Below are 18,943 nucleotides of genomic sequence, written 5' to 3'. Positions count from 1 at the left end.
GTCCGAGTGGATAATAAAAATAAACCTCCGTAGAAAGCATAAAGAGATAAAAAAAACTGAAGTAGAGAAAAAAGATGAAGTTGTGTGGTAAAAGAGACTTCGTTATTCCAGGCTCGTAGGCGCTTTGTAGCTATATCAGGGATACTCTGAGGAGTGAAAACGAAGGGGGAGACAACCACGGTCCATGTCCCTGTAATGTGCACTCTTTTTTCCTCGGTAATATAACACGATGAATACTATGCTTCAAAGACACCGATGTTTTAAAAAATGAGCGAAAGTAAATGATTGAGTTGTTTTTGCCAATTATTCCAATTATTGCTGGGAGGAAATGAAAAAAAAACCGAAAAAAAGAAAAAGGAAAAAAATTGGACAGAAAATTCAATGGCTCATGTAAATCGCCATCGATTGAATGGATTTTACGTATGTACGAATATTGAAATGGAATATTCAGGCATATCAATGAACCTCTGGTCGTTTCAGCCATTGAGAGATTTTTTTTCTTATATTTAGGTTTTTTTTCATTCATTTTTTTGAATAATTTTACATTGATCCGCATTGTAATATCCAACCACGTAGGGAATAAGGTCCCGGATATTTTCACTTATTTCAAGATTTTTAAGGATAACCAAGTACTTTGGCTATTTTTTCTCAAGAGAAATGCTCTTCTACTTTCGTAGTCGAACATTTTGCAATGATTATATTATTTAAACTTTGCAGGTCTGAATGTGAAACTCGATATTGAGTCGTTAGAAAACATTTTAAAAATCTGAAAAAAAATCAGACAGTTAAAATAATAATTCTTTGCAAAATGCTGAATATTCATGATTTGTTTCAAATTTTTCTCACGCAATTGCATTGACAGATTTGATGATTGAAAATGCTTGAATCTATAGATCTGTACTAAACTGTAAAAGATACCTCGAAATCCCTAAGGGATTCTTGAATCTTATTTTCTTCTCTTCAAATAGTTCACAGAGAGATCGAATCAATCTACTTTGAAAAAAAAGAATTTCTCGTTTATAAAACTAAGTATAATGAAAGCGGGTAGAGGTCAAAGGTACTTGATGAAATAATAGTTAATAATGTGAAGATTATCCTTGAGTGCAAGTTCACGAAATCATCATGGAAACTTTGTGAAGCACCCGTATGTTATACAACTTCCAAGTTCTCCTCAGCACCTAACAGAACTTGGAGGATAAGAATTCACTGGCGTGAGTAATCCAGCGAGTGTACAGGGTAGTGCGTGTACCATTGAAGAATAACTTTGTTCTGTAATTAGTACAGGTCTGGTGAAACCATGAACTAAGTTTGAGAAATAATTTATAAATGGAATTTTTTCAGCCATTTGTGGTGGTAAGGATTATTGAAATTTATCAAACATCACCAGTTTGAATTGATCGTTAGTTGGGGGATGCACCAGTCTTTCACCGAAAATCTTCTATTTCACACTGAGAGAAGAATAAACACGTCAAACAAGTCTTGTTTGGGCCAACAAAATCCCTAGTTGAAAATATCCAAAAAGGAATTTGTTTAGTTCGAATTTGAAAGTCTCAAACATGAATAATTGTTCTGCTTTCGACAGCAACGAAATATTTGGCTCAAGAGGCGGTTAATTCACACCAGACGGTGCCTTTTCATGATGAAAATATCTCAGAGGAAAATTTATCAACAAATATTTTATCCCTAAGTTACAAGATTGCTATCATATCATTATTATTGTTTCATTTAAGGGTTCATTTGTTGTCTGCGATTATTAGACAGTCGAAACGAAAAACTATTATCCCTTGTTTCGCATAGAACAGAGATTTTTCGGGAGCAAAATACGTATGGGAGTATCGAATAACGAGGCAGTAGTGCTAGAAATGACATTTCTTGCGTGCGCAGAGAATGCAATTTTTTTTGATCTACTAAATTTATTTTTGGGACAAAAATTTTTCATTCCGGCGCACTCTCTGCATGTTTGACACAAAAAAATCCTTTTTTGGTAATTTTCAAAAAACTATTTTCTTGGGACAAGTAAGCCTTGTTTGAGAACTTTGTCGTTTTTCTCTCAGTCCATGAAGATGAGAAAATGAAATATTTTGATTCGTTGCGACTGTAATTCTTGTCGATGTTCATGAGGATTACGGTCCCATCACAAAATCATTTTTGTCATTTTTTTTTCTTTTACAGAAAAAGGTAAGAAAAAAGATGAGACATCAAACTGACATTTACGGGGTGAACGTGGCAGAGTCGAAGGCGCTGACGTCAAGGAAATCGCAGCGGACACGCTTAGAGGAATAAAAATAGGGGAAAAAATGAAGTAAATAAAAATTTTCTTTTTTCCGAGCTCATGAAAATCTACGGCCACCGTCCGGGAACCCTGGGAATCCTTTATCTTTTTTTTCCACCCCTCAACTCTGTGTGTGTGTGTCTCCGTCTCTCTTTCTCTCCTTTCCTTCTCCCATGAATATAAAGCAAAAATAAATAAGATAGAAAATCATAAATAAGAGTAATTTCTCCTCTAATATTTTTTCTATGATTTTTTTTACATTTTCTTTTTGTTTCCTTCCAACGCGCAACGCTGCAATTCTCTCCCCTTATTAGTTGGAGGAGAAACAAAGCTTTATTTTATACAACTTTTTAATTTTAATTATTGAACGAAGTGAATTATGAAAAAGTAAAATAACGATCAATCTCTCTATAAAACAAAGATTGAGAAAAATCATCTAACGGCAACTTTAAAATTTGAGGGACATTTTAAAAACAAACTATCCTCATTCCTCATTTTTTCAAGAATCTCATATGTTGAACAAATCTGGAAAAAAAACTATTAGTTTTATTGCAAAAGAAAATACCTAGTGACAATTTTTCTCCGGGAGAATACTGAGACTCTCGATTTTTCTTGTAAAAATGTGACGATTATTTTCCACACAAGCTCCTTCGGGGAACACTCTCATGTAGAAAACATGAGAGAACAGGCAAGGGGGAAATCCGGGAATCTTATAGTGATGAAAGAGTAGAAAAAGTATTTTTTTTTCGTTCTAGTGTCACAGCAGTCCGAGTCGAAATTAGTGTTGAGATTTTTCACTCGACATAGCGTCAATACTTGAAAATCTGTCTGACATTTTTATCAATTATGTTCCATTGTATTATTTTCTACCCAAATAAATGAACAATATTCTTGAAACGTCAATGAGAATCACCTTGATGTGAAATTTTGGAATACTCTTTAATTGAAGAATCGGACTGAAAATATTCCAACTGGTAAAGACGAATTGTGCTTTTGAAGATTCTCTTTAAAAATTAACTGATGCAAAAAATACATGTGGTTGAGTGAAGAGAGAGGTTTTCACGTTGCCTTTGACCTCACGAAAAAAAATCCATATTTTTTTCTTCTAGTGAGATAAGCGTCAGAGGGAATGTACCACATGTGCGAAAAAATTATTCCTAAAAAAGAGTCTCTTTCATCGTGAAAAATGCCTCTATTAGTAAAAAGAAAAGATGGACACGAATGAAATTAAATTGAAAAAAATAATGAGGCGTTCAACTTGGAAGAGTTTTTCCCCGAAAGTAAGTCTTTTAAATAAAATTGGAATATTCATTATCGAATATACCGTAAACCAATGGATCGACACACGCCTACTGTTTGCTGATCTTTGATAAAAGGGGAAAAGAGTAAATTCGACATTTTTCTCTACCACAATTTTAGTTGATAAAGGAGAATCGACGTTGTGTCCCCTAACCCCTTTTTTCTATTTTCTTTTTTCCCTCCAACCGAGCTTTCCAATGGTAATCAGTGTTTGTCAAGCCGTCGACGTTAATGACACCAGTTAGATAAGTTATCCCATGCTTGTCCTTTTTTTTATATTAAACTGCGCGAGTCAAAAGGCTTTTATTTGAGGGATTGTGAAATGAACAGTTGAAAATTTTCATTCAGCTTGAGGACATATATAGCCCGTCAATATTTATCATTCCAAAAAAATGTTCTAGAAATGTTATTAATGGAATATTCTGCTATTAATGGTATCATTCCAAAAAAATGTTCCAGAAATGTTATTAATGGAATATTCTGTTATTCCCCTTTTCAAATTTATTGAAGACTAGCAAACATTCGCTTCTCGCGCGTCACTAAATTCATTTATATTATTTTATTTTATTTTATTTCAATTTCCTTCATATGACCCCTATATGATCCTCATGCTGACCCTCGTCACCCTCATCATGAGAAAATTTGTTTTTCCTCATTTGCGCCGGTGGAATCAATCGTTTTTCCGATATCGAAAATTTACGATACCGTCACTTAAATTTTCTGAGTCGATTCCGTAATCGGTGAGCGAATTGTGAGTTCCGTAATTTTTGCTGAACATTTCTCTCCGTGTGGAAATGGAACGAAAAAAAAAAAATGTAATAATAGATATTACCAATAATCAATTTCTATAATATAATTCTAATTGTGTCGGAAATTGTGAGAAAAAACATTGACGAGAGTATGGAAATTGGAGAATTGTTTACCCAGCGTTAAATGATGGAAAATAATACAACAATATAGCATGCTGATAGAATTGTCAACATTAGCATACGCCGAGATAGCATAGGCAGGTATACAACAGCGGCGGGAAGGCAAGGGGAGGCCGTGGGTGGTGCCTGGCAACGAATTCACGTGAATTTGATTACGGTCCAAAATGATCGGATGCAAATTTCGTCAAATTCATGGTGTAGGTGGCATCAGGAGACCTTCCGCGTACAGACCAAAGTTGAGAAATTCAAATTCGCCTCAATGAACTTCCAAATTCAAACCTGATCTCTCTCACACAGGTGATAAATGATTGCGCTTTGAATGTAAACAAAATATTGAATATACAGGAAAATAGAAAAAATCCATGAGCCAGGGAGAGAATTAAAATGGCAGCTTTGCAGTTGTAGTACGAGCATGTTAAAAAGTGCTCTGCCCATTTTTTCTCATTTCCACAATAATCCCCTTTGACCTAACCCCCCCTTTTTTTCTATTAACGCTCACATCCTTTTATCTGACAATTTACTGCCTCTCGTTTTTATTTCAACTCAGCGACAAGAAAAAAAAAGTTTTATTACCATTTTAATCCATTACTTTTTTATGAGTAATTTTTTCCGATGAAATCCTCCATTTTTTTAGATTCGTGAATTGTTCGTTAATGATCCATTGGCATTGGCGAGATAAATTATTGGAACTGTCCATTGATGTTCACAAAGTCAGAAATTTATGATTCTGAAGTGAGTGATTTTTAAGTTATTGTTCATGAGATTAACAGAATTCAAATTGTACTTTTAGGGGTTTTCAAATTTTCACATGAAAAATACTGTATTTAAATGAATGGAGATACGCGGTAGAGTCTTGGCCAAGAAAAGTGTTGACTCCGACTTCGTGTACCTATACACGAAGCAACTGCCCCCTCCACTACCTCCGAATCATCTCTATTAGATAAAATACAAACGTGACGAGCTACACGAAAAATACTCTCAGTTACAGTATATAAATCGGCCACGAGCGTCTCATTGATGTAACTATTTTTTTGTTCGACGCACTATTTTAAAAAATACGCGCATAGCAACGGATTCATGTGCACATTCTCGCATTTCACATTATCTCCCATAATTTTTTTGTTACGGAGTTGGTAGCAGTGCAATACAACCGCACGTACCAAGGAGCGAGCCCGGGAGTTTATAAATTGAATTTGGCGAATGAATGATAAATTCCACAGATATTTTTCAATTGAGTTCCGTGCATAAATGAATTCCCGAAGAAGCAAATGAAGTCGGAAAATGTTGAATAAATAATTAAAAGTCGGTGGAAATTTGTCGGTGAATATTTGAACGTTGGTCCTCCCTCTACTAATTTTTTATTTCATAAAGAATTTCTCGAAAATCCTTATTCGATTTGAAACTACTTTCCTCCTAGAAATCTGATTGTGCACTATGTTCGTTCATTTGACATTGCTGACTTGGCTTTCTTTTTCATTTCTCTGTATTTTTCAAAACATCACCTCATACTTCTCTTTGCTCGGAGAACTCCAACAATTACAAAACAAGAGTGTATATTGGCTTGATTAATTTTACGAGTTTAACCATTTGTTTTCGGATAAAAAATGTTCTCCCCTCCTCCAGAAGAAATAGCCTCTCCACAGTATAGCTTCGCTGTTATATTGCTGGCTTGGGGATCGAAAGTTGTGATTTAAAAAAAAATGTGCACAGAAATTAAGGGGGAGGGGGGGGGGAACCTGAAACGATCCATCTTCTCCGGAAACTTTATTGAAACGCTCCGCCTTCTTCTTGGTGGAATTGTTAGCGATAAAGCGAAAAAGAGGGAGAGGAAGTGACCATATAGTGGGAGAGAATAAAAGAAACGAAGGATGGAAAGTATGTCGGCAGATTCGTATAGTATAGTGTAGGAGTGGACACCAGGGAGTTTTCCACGATGAAAACTCTGGGGGTGAAAGACAAGGTGAAGATGTTAGAATGTTTGAGGTGGAGACGCAGAGGGGGATGACCTGCCTCACGGGCCACTGGGACACTTCATCTTTTGTTTGTCCTGCACCGGTGAAATGTCGCGGAGGTTCTAACAAATAAAAGATATAATATATTACATGGTACGTATATTTTATATTGAAGTAAAGTAAAAAAAGAGTTGGTATGAAATAAGAGGAAAAATAAAAGGGAGAAGGAGAGTTTGACCGTATACCGGATATGACAGCGGCAGCTGGGTCACACTCCAGGTGGCGCTGGATAAAAAAAACAGTAGGAAGATGAACGCCAAGAGAAAAGAGTGGTCGCACATTAATTCTATTTTCTTGATTTTTTTTCCATTCATCCACTGGAGTTTTTATGTAGAGCTTGAGGACGAAAAAAACGACTGATGGCTATTTTATTCATGCAATTATCGCCTAAATAAGCGAATATTTGATTGATTTCATGTAGTTGTTGCTGTTGTGTTTGCGTTCCGCCTTCCAATTTTATTTTTCAACGATTTTTCATAAAGGCTTAATAAAACGAGTGTGTGGGTCCATTCCACTTTTCAGTCTGTGAAAATTGTTGTGCCTCTTTTCATTGGTAGAATCTGGATATATTCCCCCAGCTGAGTAACGTTTGAGGAACTTTTATTAAAAACTCTCCGTGAAAGTACACGAAATTTTTTCCCGAACGCTTGTAATCTCTTGCAGGGATTCCTCCAGAGCGATATGAGAGAAAAAGAAAAACGAACAGTGAGGAGAGAGCTGAAACAAGGAAAGAGAAATAAATCGAAAAGAATTGGCGGATCGTTCCAAGAGTCGCGCACTTTCCGAGTAGTTTCCTACTTCACCTTTCAACAATTTTTATTTATTTATATTTTCCCCCTTTCATTTTGATCGGCTTACAATTTCACCCTGTGTGCAATTTAATTCGAGCGTAAAAACTCTTTTGCAGGCAAGATTGGAATGTACGTTTCTTTCAAAGAACGATTGAGTGTGCCGAGAGAAAATTTCATTGATCATGGGAATTTTTTGTGGGAATTCGGTAAAAGACAGATGGATTTTGTAACGTATAACACTCGGAATTAATACACTGCGAAAACTAATGTCTGAACTATCTAAATCACCCGATCGAGGATGTCCGAATTATTACGAATCGTCGGAAGGACGTCCTGCGACAAGGACAGCGATATATCAGCTGATACGAGTCGCGGTAAGGTATTCGGTTGCTAAGCCAAGCTCGAACACAATACATTCAATTAATCTGAAATAAATATATAAGCAGCTTCGCTACATTTTTTCCCAAATAATAATGTATTTAGTTCACTACCGGTCCGAGCTGAGAGAAATAAATATGATTGATAATTTTTTTTTCTCTCGATTGGAGGAATATGCCATGGAAATAGTATGATAGAATTTAAAGAGATTTATAATTACATGCCAGTGGGAGATTCTGCAGGAAATCGTTCTTGCACAGCAAAACGCATATATATTGGAGATGTTATTTACGAGCATATTCCCACCCTCTCGACTTCTCTCAATTCTTGTGCAGACCTCTATTCGCGAGGTCTGCAAGCTCACGTGAATGAAATACCGTTGTTACAAACAGCGAAACGGAAAATACGCCGGGTTGAAAGATCAGATCAGGGGCTTCTCAAGCATATTTAGTGTTCATGAAAATAATAGCGCTGAAAATTTTATCATTACAACATAAAAGTGATATTTAATATACAGCAATTAAATTACATTAGAATTCTTCATGTTTAACTATCGCTCTAAAATTGGTGAACGATTATATTCTCTCCATTTTACACTTGGAATTGAGTATTCGGCACTTCGTAGCCTCCATGTAAATAACTGTCCCGGATTTCTGATGAATCTGTGAAAAAAAATCATTTGGAAAGACAAATCATGAATAATTTCAATGATTCAGATTTCAATTCAAATTTACTGTCTCCAGGCCGGACCTATTCAAAGTTTCCATCCATTCATCCACTCACACGTTCCAGTGAGTGCAACGCGAAGTGAGATATCTAATAATTAAAGTACGACAATGACTGGTATTCGGTGAGATCCAGCAGCGGATGGGATATAGAGTTGAATGAAATCAATTTTTCTCCTCTCTGCTTACATTTAAATTTCTATCCCCAATTAACTTGAATTTGTCGGGAACAGTGCATTGATCTGCCAATTATTGATTGGTTCAATCCCAATAAAAATTGAAAATCAATTCCTGCCCTGAATCATTACTTCACTACAACGCTGTAAACTTTACATTCACAATAAATAGGGCGCGCTGCGACTTCAATTTAAAAACCATTATCATGAAAAATAGCGTTTTAATGGAATCTCTGAAATTTAAAATCCTACCAGGAATTTTGTCTGCACTGAAATTTCCTGAGCTTTCCTTCAATCTTTAACTGATCAGTAGGGTGTGATAAAATGGAGAAAAATTCGGGCGGCGGGACTTGCAGGGGATACGTGAATCTAGAATGTTCCGATTTCCAGAAATATGTGATGCGGTGTAATGAAAAAGTTTTTCGCGTAAATTCCTTTGAAGATAAGCAGGGAAAAACATTTTTTCCAAACTTTTAGATGAAAATTTCAAAGTTGGTAGAATATGTTCCCAATGGGATTATCTGAGGAACACCCCAAGAAAATTAGGATACCAAGTTCGAGGTACGTAAAGCCGGAGAATTTTTCGATTATCTATTAATCTATATAGGATATGTGAAAAAAAATATCGTGGTGTAGTTTGAAGTTTAATCAGTATCGGAAGGAAGAAGATGAGAAGATAGTTGAGAGGTATGTGACGCGTATGCTTTACTACGCGTATTAAAATATTATTTTAGTATCTTTACGTCAGTTTCGAAGACTGAGTATTGCCAAAAATGCTTAAAAGGCATTATCACGGTGACACAGGAGCCCGACTTCCTTTTGGAAGTCGTTTGACTGTGTAGGAGCATTGTCAGTGACAATGCTAATATAATATTGGTGGCGAAAATCGTGAGAACACTTATCTTAGCATTTTGGGGGCTGAAGCCTCTCTGTCGAGTCCAATATTTCGATACAACTAGTATCGCGTATACCCGAACCCATTTCAAATTATTATTAGGGGAGGGTGGGGCAAAACGGCCCCCCTTCAATTGTCAATAACTTGTGAATGACATTGTGAAAATTTCCAGTTTCGACTTCATTTTGAAGATAATTTTTCATTCTTCAAAACGAGCTCTAACTCATCCCAATCGGATTATTGAATCGGAAAATATTGACGATTGAAGGGGGGCCGTTTTGCCCCATCCTCCCCTATTATATTCAACTATCATTCAGCTATTATATCCATTATTTTAACCTCACATCGGTATCACCATTTAAAGTAGCTCTACTCGTCATGTACGCATATTGCTCAAAGACTTGTATCATCAAGGTTTTACTTCTGAAAAGTGTGAAAAATTCCATCTATTTCATTATGTGGAAATTCTCCACTGAATAATATTAATTTTTAGGTAGGTCACTTCATAGATCAAGGCGCGTATTTTTTCGACGTAAAAGGCACTTGCGAATTCACGATCGGGAGAATAAAGCCATTCTAGCTCAGCGCATTCCCCGAGAACGACACAAAAGGTGGTGGTTTCCATCTTCTTTTTGTTCTCTTCCTCTCCCCTCCTTCCACCAATTTTCACTAGCAGCGTTTTTTTTTGTCATGACGCACCGCGGCAGATTGAACGATCGGCCAGTGAAAAGTGCGCTTCATTTAAATGCCTCTCCCCCTCTTCCTATTTTTGATCCATTTTTTTCCGTAGGAAATGGAAAAGACCAAAAAAACGGCCGTTCATGCTTGTGAAGAGACGTTTTATTCCATGTGGAAAAAAAACTCAATAATTAAATGAATACCGCCAACTTGCATATTAAGGTGTATCCGACGACAATCAGGCCCAAAAGTTAGTCCCTATGGATTTCCGGAAAAATTCGAAATAATTTATTGCATTCTCATAAGTTCAAAAAATTCCACAAAACATTGTTTTGTGAATATCTCCCGATCGTGAATTCGCAAAAAAATCCACAAAGAATACAAACATTAGAAACAAAAAATAATATTTGAAATGGCAGGGAATAACAGTTTTTGTGCAATCGGAAGAAATCTCTGGTGTCTGATACGATTCTAGAAAGAGTAACGTAGATTTGAAGGATATAAAGGAGTGGATGGCAGACAAGCGAGGAGAGGAGATGAGAATGGTGGATGGAAAAGTTGAAATGGAAAGGGTGCAGACATATCGAGTGTGCAGTGATTGGTGCTGGACCCTGGTAGATAAGGAATAAGGAATCCTTGGAGGTACGCCAGGTCTACCGATTTCCTGTCGACAGAGACTCTCTATTACATTGGATAAAGACACCCGTGCGCGTCTTTCCCTCACTATTCTTATACGTGTGTGTGGCTTCAATCGACAGTTTTGTGCTACAGGCAACGATTTAAAAGTGTAACACACGTTTTTGGATAAAGTGGAAACTTCAATGGTTGGAAACCTATGTATCTTTTTCTCCCTTGCCGCACTCTTTTCCTTTTACCACTCTGGCCGAATGCCAACACATGCTTTATTCATTTGCGTTGCTTTATTTTTAGCTAATTCTAATGAAAAGGGTGTGGAAGAATTATAAGATAAAGTGCTTGCGAGATTTTAATGTCAACGTTAAATGCTTTCATAAATACCGTACGACAATATATTTATAAAATTCAGGTATATTTTTTTCCGTGTTGGGTAATATATATTTTTTAATTCATCCATATGTATACCCTCTCGGGTCTTTACATTTTGTTCCGATCCCCTTTTATCTGCGTTACCATGGCCGACTTACTTTTCCCCAACTGCACCCATTCGGACAAGGACTGCCAGGGAAACCATGGAAAACCGCAGTGATGCAGCCGGCCGGTATTGCAGGGATTCTACTGTGGCCATCGGTCACACTGACTCGATGGGCACAGAGGTACTATTATATGCACGGTAGCTCGTTGCTATATCTTCGTAAATATTGAACGAATTAAATTGATAACAGCATCAATGGAAAGGGGATTGGTGATTTATATAGTGTAATTAAGGACACTTTTCGTCTAAGTAGCCGGATTTTTTATTAGTTGATGGAAAATCAGTTGAGGGTAGTGGAAGGGGAAGTTGTGTCGTGTATAGGTACTTGGTAGCTCTCGTCGTTTTTGTGAAGTTATCAGGCACGACTTGGCCGATACGCTACCGCGTACCTCGATTCATGTTATCCAATATACAAATAACTTGAGAGAAGAAAGTGAAAAATTTCAAAGAGCAGATAATTGTTATAATTCTATAAGTTATTATTAATAATTCTATAAGTTATTTATATATATCATATATAAGTAAAACAATATAAATCTATAAGTTTTCACCATACACATTTATTTTTATCAACAAATCATATATTTTGTAGGAAAATTGGGGAAATTTATTTCTGACGAGTGGATATACATATACTCCGAGAGTCGACTAACATGAGTGGCCAGCAAAAAGATTTTCTTGGTAGAGGAAAAGCTTGCTACAGAGCTCGGTTATACTGAGGACGGATTTATAAAGGTGAAGGGGACGTCAAAAGGTCGTCAATCTGTCAAACGAGCGCCACTAGGGCTCTCATGATATTTTGGAGGGAGAGATTTGGGGCTGATGAAGTTGAATATGTGGTGGTTTAAGGGTGAATGAGTTCAGATTGAAATTTTTGTGCAGAAGAGGTCAATCAATGAATAGTAAAAACAGTAATTATTTTCACATTTCTATGGTAAATAAAGTTGTTGGTGTCATGTTTAGAATATATTTCAAAATGAATTTTATTAAAAATTTCATTTTCTTAATAAATTTGACTTATTCCTTGCCAACCGAATGCTGAAAAGCCCAAAATCGCAAACGCAGCGCAATTGCATTGTCTTTTCGGCCACTAAATTCATTCATTTAAGATACTTCTTTAGTCTCATCTTGGGTGCCAAAGTGGCATCTCAATTTCATTGAGCTCCTTGGTTAATTAAGATCCAAGTAAAATTTACACAGGACATATTCTTGCTACCCTAGACTTATATTTCAAATTGGATTTCGTGGCTTAACGATCGATAAACTGCGAACCGTTTATTACGTTTTAAGCGCCAAGTTCAAGGAAGGACAAGGAAGAATCTTGCCAGATTCTGTGCAAGGGCACATTTTCACATAACCATTCAAGAAATCAATTCATTTTGTGCATTATAAAACGGAAATTCTGGACAAAAATTATAGTAAATATAAACAATATAAACTTTAAGTGCAAGAAACGTGAAAACATAGAACATATCTTCAGAAGTCAACATTTTCTAGATAACTGTTTTGGATTAATTCAATTATTGGTTCGTGCGCAAATTTGCCAGACGATCTATCTAATTTGCCTTTTCTTTTCATTTTCATGAGAGCCATCAATTCACAATAAAAATCATTAAATTAATTTTTCTATTTTTCATTCTTTTTTTGCGTCGATCGAGTTCTCTCTCTCCTTCATTTTTTTTTCTTTTGTATAACTACAAATCTTTTCTAAACAGTAAACTGGAAAAAAATGGGCATTATTCAAATCGTGATCTTTTCATTTCAAATCCCGACTTCATTATTATTTTCTAAGTTTTGTTATTGAACATTGAGAAGTTGAATGATAACTGCAGATGCACCTAGTGCTTCAAAGGGTCAGGATCCTCTAAATAAAAATATTATTTTATACCGATAACAATAAAATGAATAACTCATTTAATTTAATTCAATTTGTTATTTAAAATGTTCCTGTTATCCCATTGATTAATAATAACTCAGGCTCTCCATCCTTATCTATACTTTATAAACTTATCTCTCGAAATCATTATATTTCTTCTTATCTCTCTATTCTCAAAAGCTCTCGTTACTCTTTTATTTTTTACTCGTCATAATACTCTTATGCTCCCATAATACTTAATAGGTAATGCTGCATCTTCACCATCAGGATCAGCGTTATGCATCACGTTCACTTATACTACTTGCGGCCTGGCTCATAGAATGTACTGACAGCCCATGCATACCAATGACTCACGCTATTTTCACTCGGATGAGCTATCTTCATCGAGAATAACCTTCATATTTGATACGATCAACATCGATAAAAGGTTTCATAAAAGCCATGAGCAGCATCAATTACCACTTTTAATACATTATTATCTTAACTCTCTGACTCGCAATCTTATCCCCGAATAGTGCCGTAGCACTAAGTGCACATTTGAATATAAGTCCCAAATATAAAAATTCTTAAAATGAATTCATTGGTAAATAAGATAAAACAAATTCTCCGACGGAAAAGAAGCAATTTGAAATAACACATCTCATTGCCGTCAATCTCCAAATCATCAGTAGAACCTCGATTGAAGGTTTTTTGTTCCTTACGTAAAGTGACTATTTTTCGGAGCGGATCCGCTCTATCCAAAAATAATTTTGGTTTACAAATGGTTTATGGTTCATAAATGGTTCACAAATGGTTCATAAATAATGAATTTTCAATAAAAAAATGATAGAATGAAAAATTGGAAAAAATTTTTAAAAATGAAATTTGAAAAAAAAATTTCAGGCCTTTTGAATGGGAAATTACAATGATGAATTAAATTTCAAATTTTGGAATTTACCAAACTATACCAATAATTGGCGAAAACACCCGTATAATATATAACGAATGCGCAGAGAATTCTTTCCATATTTTTCGAGTGGATTTTGCATTGAAATGAGACTCACATTCTGATTGTGATGAGAATGAATGTGGTATGTTTATTCATTGTTTCATTTCCACTGTAATCCATATATTTGCATAACTCTGCTTGCCAATTGGCATAAACCCCCGCTCAGATTTAATTAATTTACGTCGTTAATTAAACTTCATATTTACCCAATGTGTACAATCCAAAAGGAAAATTTTTCACCTGATACTAGCGTTTGGATATTTTGAGTAAATAAAAATAATACGATTGCGATGAATTATGGATAAGTCAGATGTCTCAATTTTTACACACTACAGGGAGAAAAGAGTTGGAGAAAAATGACGAAACAAGTCAAGTAATCATGGAGCAACCTCGATTTCCGGTACTTTTTCACCTTAAATAGTAGAAAAAGTGCGAGATTAATAATTTTACTCAGTTGGACCGGCAAAATTTATTAAACGTGCGGATGATTAGTACCGTACTGTAGAGTTTACTCTGCATACTATCAAAAATTATCCCAGTGAACGTGAATAATTGCTCCAATTTTTCGTATAATTTTTCTGTAATAATTTTTACCGAACCCTTTCGGTAAAAATTCACTTCCGTCCGTCCCCACCCCCCATGACCTTCAGATGGGTACAAAATAAAAAATTCCCTGCCGGTTTGGGAAATTTTATTAAACAAGAGGATAATTTTTGCATCCATAGATGTATTTTTTACCGAGAAAATCGTAAGATATCCACTAAAAACCAATATTTTTTTACTGAATTACATTTCGCTTCACGATTACCATTCGCATTGTAAAATTTGTCACTATTTTCGAGGTAATTTTTATCTGCATGGAGAGAAATGTTCATTTGCTCGACTCAAATTTTCTGTTTTTTTCTTCCCATCAAGAAAATCAAACGAAAAAACTTAGAAAATTTGAGCCGAGAAAATTCTATAGAAAATATCTCAATAGGATAAGTTATATAGAAAAATTTAATTCTATTGACTTTTTCTACTAAAAATTTTCTATTGAACATTTCAATCGGCCAAAAACTAATAGAACAGTTCAAAAGAAATTCAATAGAATTTTCTAACGAATTCGATAGGTTTTTCTATTAAATTTTTTCGTCCGTGGATTCAGATAAATTTAGGCAACGCTCTGGAAAAATTCTGTGACAGTTCCATAAAATTTCCTACAACCACATTTCGCTCCGGAATTACGGAAAAGATAAGTCATTTTTATTGAATATTTCTCTCCGTGCAACTTTTCTCACCGTGTAGAAATAAATTTTTTAATAAACCATTAATCAAGTTTGCCGAGATTATTTTTAATATTCCTGATGTGGGATTTGCAAGTACATTGCTTAATACAGCAAGGGAAATTTCCGTTGATACATACGATTTACATACAGAGTGGATACCCGATCGTTGGGTGTATTTTATAACGTTTAACGGCATTCACCCCAAAAACCTGACGCGATTGAGCTTCAGCCACCACGAGATTTTGGTTACTGGCAAATTGCTCCAGTCATAAATTTCCCAGAGATAACAATGATTAAAAAAAATATCTATATATGTATGAATACTATCACGCGCAATTGATGGCGTCAAATTTGAGGGTGATCTTTCGTGAAAAATGGGCTTTTATTGTAACACCCCCAGGGCCCTGGTCCGTACATGTACCAGTAACTGGATATTCCATTGGAGTTATTTGAACACATTGAATTACGCAATCTATTGTCTGATAACACTCCATCCAGCCATTGAAAAAAAAATTAATGTAATGATAAAATAAGTGATAGCAGTCGTAAATTGACAATCAAAGAGTTCACATCGTATAAAGTAAAGAGTGTAAATATCTGGTGGAGTGGTAAAGTCATTGTAGATATTGACGTGGATACGTCTATCGTTTCAATATGGGGGGTCATTTTGGGAAACGGTCCTTATGTGCAGCGCCATCTGTCGGAGGTGTAGAAAATTCTAGGTATTTCGAGGTAATTCGAGAAATAAGGAAAGACCATGGACGTATCTACGTACAATTACAGCTGTATCCAAGATACAGCCGCCTGCCATTTTTTCTCTTGAGCTTTTTTTTATAAAATATTCCCTAGAATCAGCGCAAAAAAACAAATAGAATTTTCATAGAATCCCAATAGAATTTCTAGAGAATTCCAATGGAATTTTCTCGCGAATTCGGTAAGTTGTTCTATTAAATTTGTTCATACGTGATATCAGGAAAAAAAGTCGCTTAAACCTGAGCTGTGAAGAAGAATAGAGTTGTCTGAAATATTGTTATCGGAGTTATTTTCATTGCCATTTGAAGCAGCATTATCGATAAAATAGTCAACTAGAATGGGTTTTAATCTTCTGGGGGTTATTTCCAGTTGGCCCCATCCTTCCAGCTCTCATCGTGATCAACGTTTCAACCCACCCCCTTGGGATAATAAGGACCTTTAACCATTACAGTAAATTTCAACGGACGACTGACTCTCGGGAATTCCAATTGACTGGCAAAGTTTCTCAATGCCAAAAAACCAGCGATTCATCCCTTTTTGTTATCAAGTCGATTGCCTCAGCAAATGAATTGTTGCTCTTTTATTTATTATCAATTTTTTGTCAGTGATAAAATTTCAAATTGGTGGAAAATTTTTTAACAAGATTCTCATGGTAATTTATAATGGCAATAGTTGGGGGGGAAAGGTGTTGGTGTTGGACGATGCCGTGGTGAATTTTCATTTCCCTCAATTTTGCGCTCAGTAGAGAGAAGGATATACAGAAGCATTCCTTTGAGAACGTAGCACAGCACAAAATGAGAAACATGAGGATCCAGAGTGAATGAGAATACTACTCCTGTTTTTGTCGTTTGAGAGTGCAGGCAAGTGAAAGTGGAGTTTCGAGATATAAAATGAAAGAGACAACGTGTGCATAGAAAATGTACACGAAATTGTATTTTCCCTATTGGGAATTTTCGGACAATACTTCGGGGAGAGGCATGATAATATAACAATACAATAGTATCGCCTTGTTCCAGGTGGCTTCACCTAGTAACTCAATCGAAAATGAATTTACGCAAAAAGATCATCCCAACACTGCGAAATCTAATGTCTAAATTTCAGACGTTTTGAAGATTCAGACGTTTTTTACCATCTGACATCTTAAATTCAGATAGCTGTCAGACACCTGATTTTTGTAGTCAATGAATCATCAAATATCTAATGCCGAGTGGTTTAAAAAAAAAATTCTACTGGATTGTTGGTCGCTCGCTCCCATTGCGGGTGGGTTGGAGTGGGTGTGACCGGTTACGAGTCGAACCAATAACTTCCCGACCAACTGCCTTTCCTTCATTCATTAGAATTAGATTTTTCTATACAACTTATTCTATTGAGATATTTTCCATTGGATTTCTTCAGCTGAAAAACTTACAATAACTTCCTACTTCGGGTTGGGAAGTTAATAAGACAAATGAAAAATATTCCTAACATAATACTCTCCACATTGGCTGAACATCCTTAACTTGTTTGAAGAGAGGAGGAAAAATGAAAAGAGCATGTGTGTTATTTATTTATAATCTATTTTGAGTAATAGATCGAAAATTAAATCTGTAATATAAAAAATTGGCGCATCATTGTTCTTGATTATTTTCACAGAAGAAAAGTGATGAATCAAATTCCCCCCCCCCCCCTCTGTCTCTCTTCTCCTCTCTTTATTACAGAAGAATAGCCATTTCTTGGACGCGCAGTCAGGCGAGGTGGATGTCCGGTACTCCGACAACTCAAGGGAACAACAATACTGAAGAACATAACAATCAACCATGAAGATAAGAAAGCGGTAAAATGCAGGGAAAGAATAAGAAGGATCGTTACATGGGAGAAACGACGGACTGAAACTGAGGTTCGGTACAAACGAAACAAGAAATTTTAGCGTCTGGCCTCAGTCAATTTATTTTTTCATCGAGTAATCAGCACAAGAAGAGAAGCAAGTTCCGTTTGCTATCCTTTATTTACCATGGAAGAAACGTAAAAACCGTACCATCCAAACTATCGTGACCCACGAGAAGCTGTTACCGGTCTCTTAATGGGTGCATTTCTCAACAGCAATTCATTTCCAACAGAGAATATTGTTGAAGTGTTTTCCTTCAAACTATTCTTAACAAACATTCATGGAAATTGAAAATCACATGAAACATGAGGCGTGTCCCTCCCCTCGCGATTGTTTACACTTTGCAGACAATTATGAAATTAATGAAGAGTGATGCAAAAAAAAATTTATTCAGTTATCGTTAATTATTGTTAAAATTTATTGGTGCAAAAATCTATACATTTTTTCAAGGTTTCCATGGATATTGACGATCTAAAAAAAAATCAATCATATCCTAACTGTAAAAAAAATGAGAGAAAATTTGCTGAGAGAGAAAGTTTAAAAATTGAAACAGAAGAGGCAGCGAGAAAGGAACACATACCCAAGGGCTGCTTTTCTTTACCCACTACAGTGTGCACACGGAGTGAAGTTTATTGCGGTGTAGTGCCTTAACGCCGAGGTCCTCGCACTTCCCCGTACCGGCCTTCCTCCACTCTCAGAGGGAAAGGTAGAGAGGGGCGAGAGGGATCGTTGCTTAGCCTTCCATCTACCTTATTTTCCTTCAATGTATTTACGCCTGCGTCTCCAGGGCTTTCCCTACTACACACTCGCACATGCAACAACTCTTTTTGTTTTTCATTTTCTACAGTCCCCCCCCCCCCCCCCCCCC

At 35.9% G+C, this 18,943-nt stretch overlaps 1 protein-coding gene across 1 annotated transcript in view; it reads right to left on the bottom strand.

Moving 5' to 3' along the window:
- LOC107044572 (protein rhomboid) overlaps positions 1 to 18,943 on the bottom strand; it is a 29,482-nt gene that overhangs the window by 7,435 nt on the left and 3,104 nt on the right. The window lies entirely within an intron of this gene.

This window comes from Diachasma alloeum, unplaced genomic scaffold (genome assembly GCF_001412515.2).
Source record: "Diachasma alloeum isolate Michigan unplaced genomic scaffold, Dall2.0 Dall_scaffold_00760, whole genome shotgun sequence".
Classification (NCBI taxonomy): Eukaryota; Metazoa; Arthropoda; class Insecta; order Hymenoptera; family Braconidae; genus Diachasma; species Diachasma alloeum.
This window is presented reverse-complemented; position numbering and strand designations above follow the sequence as displayed.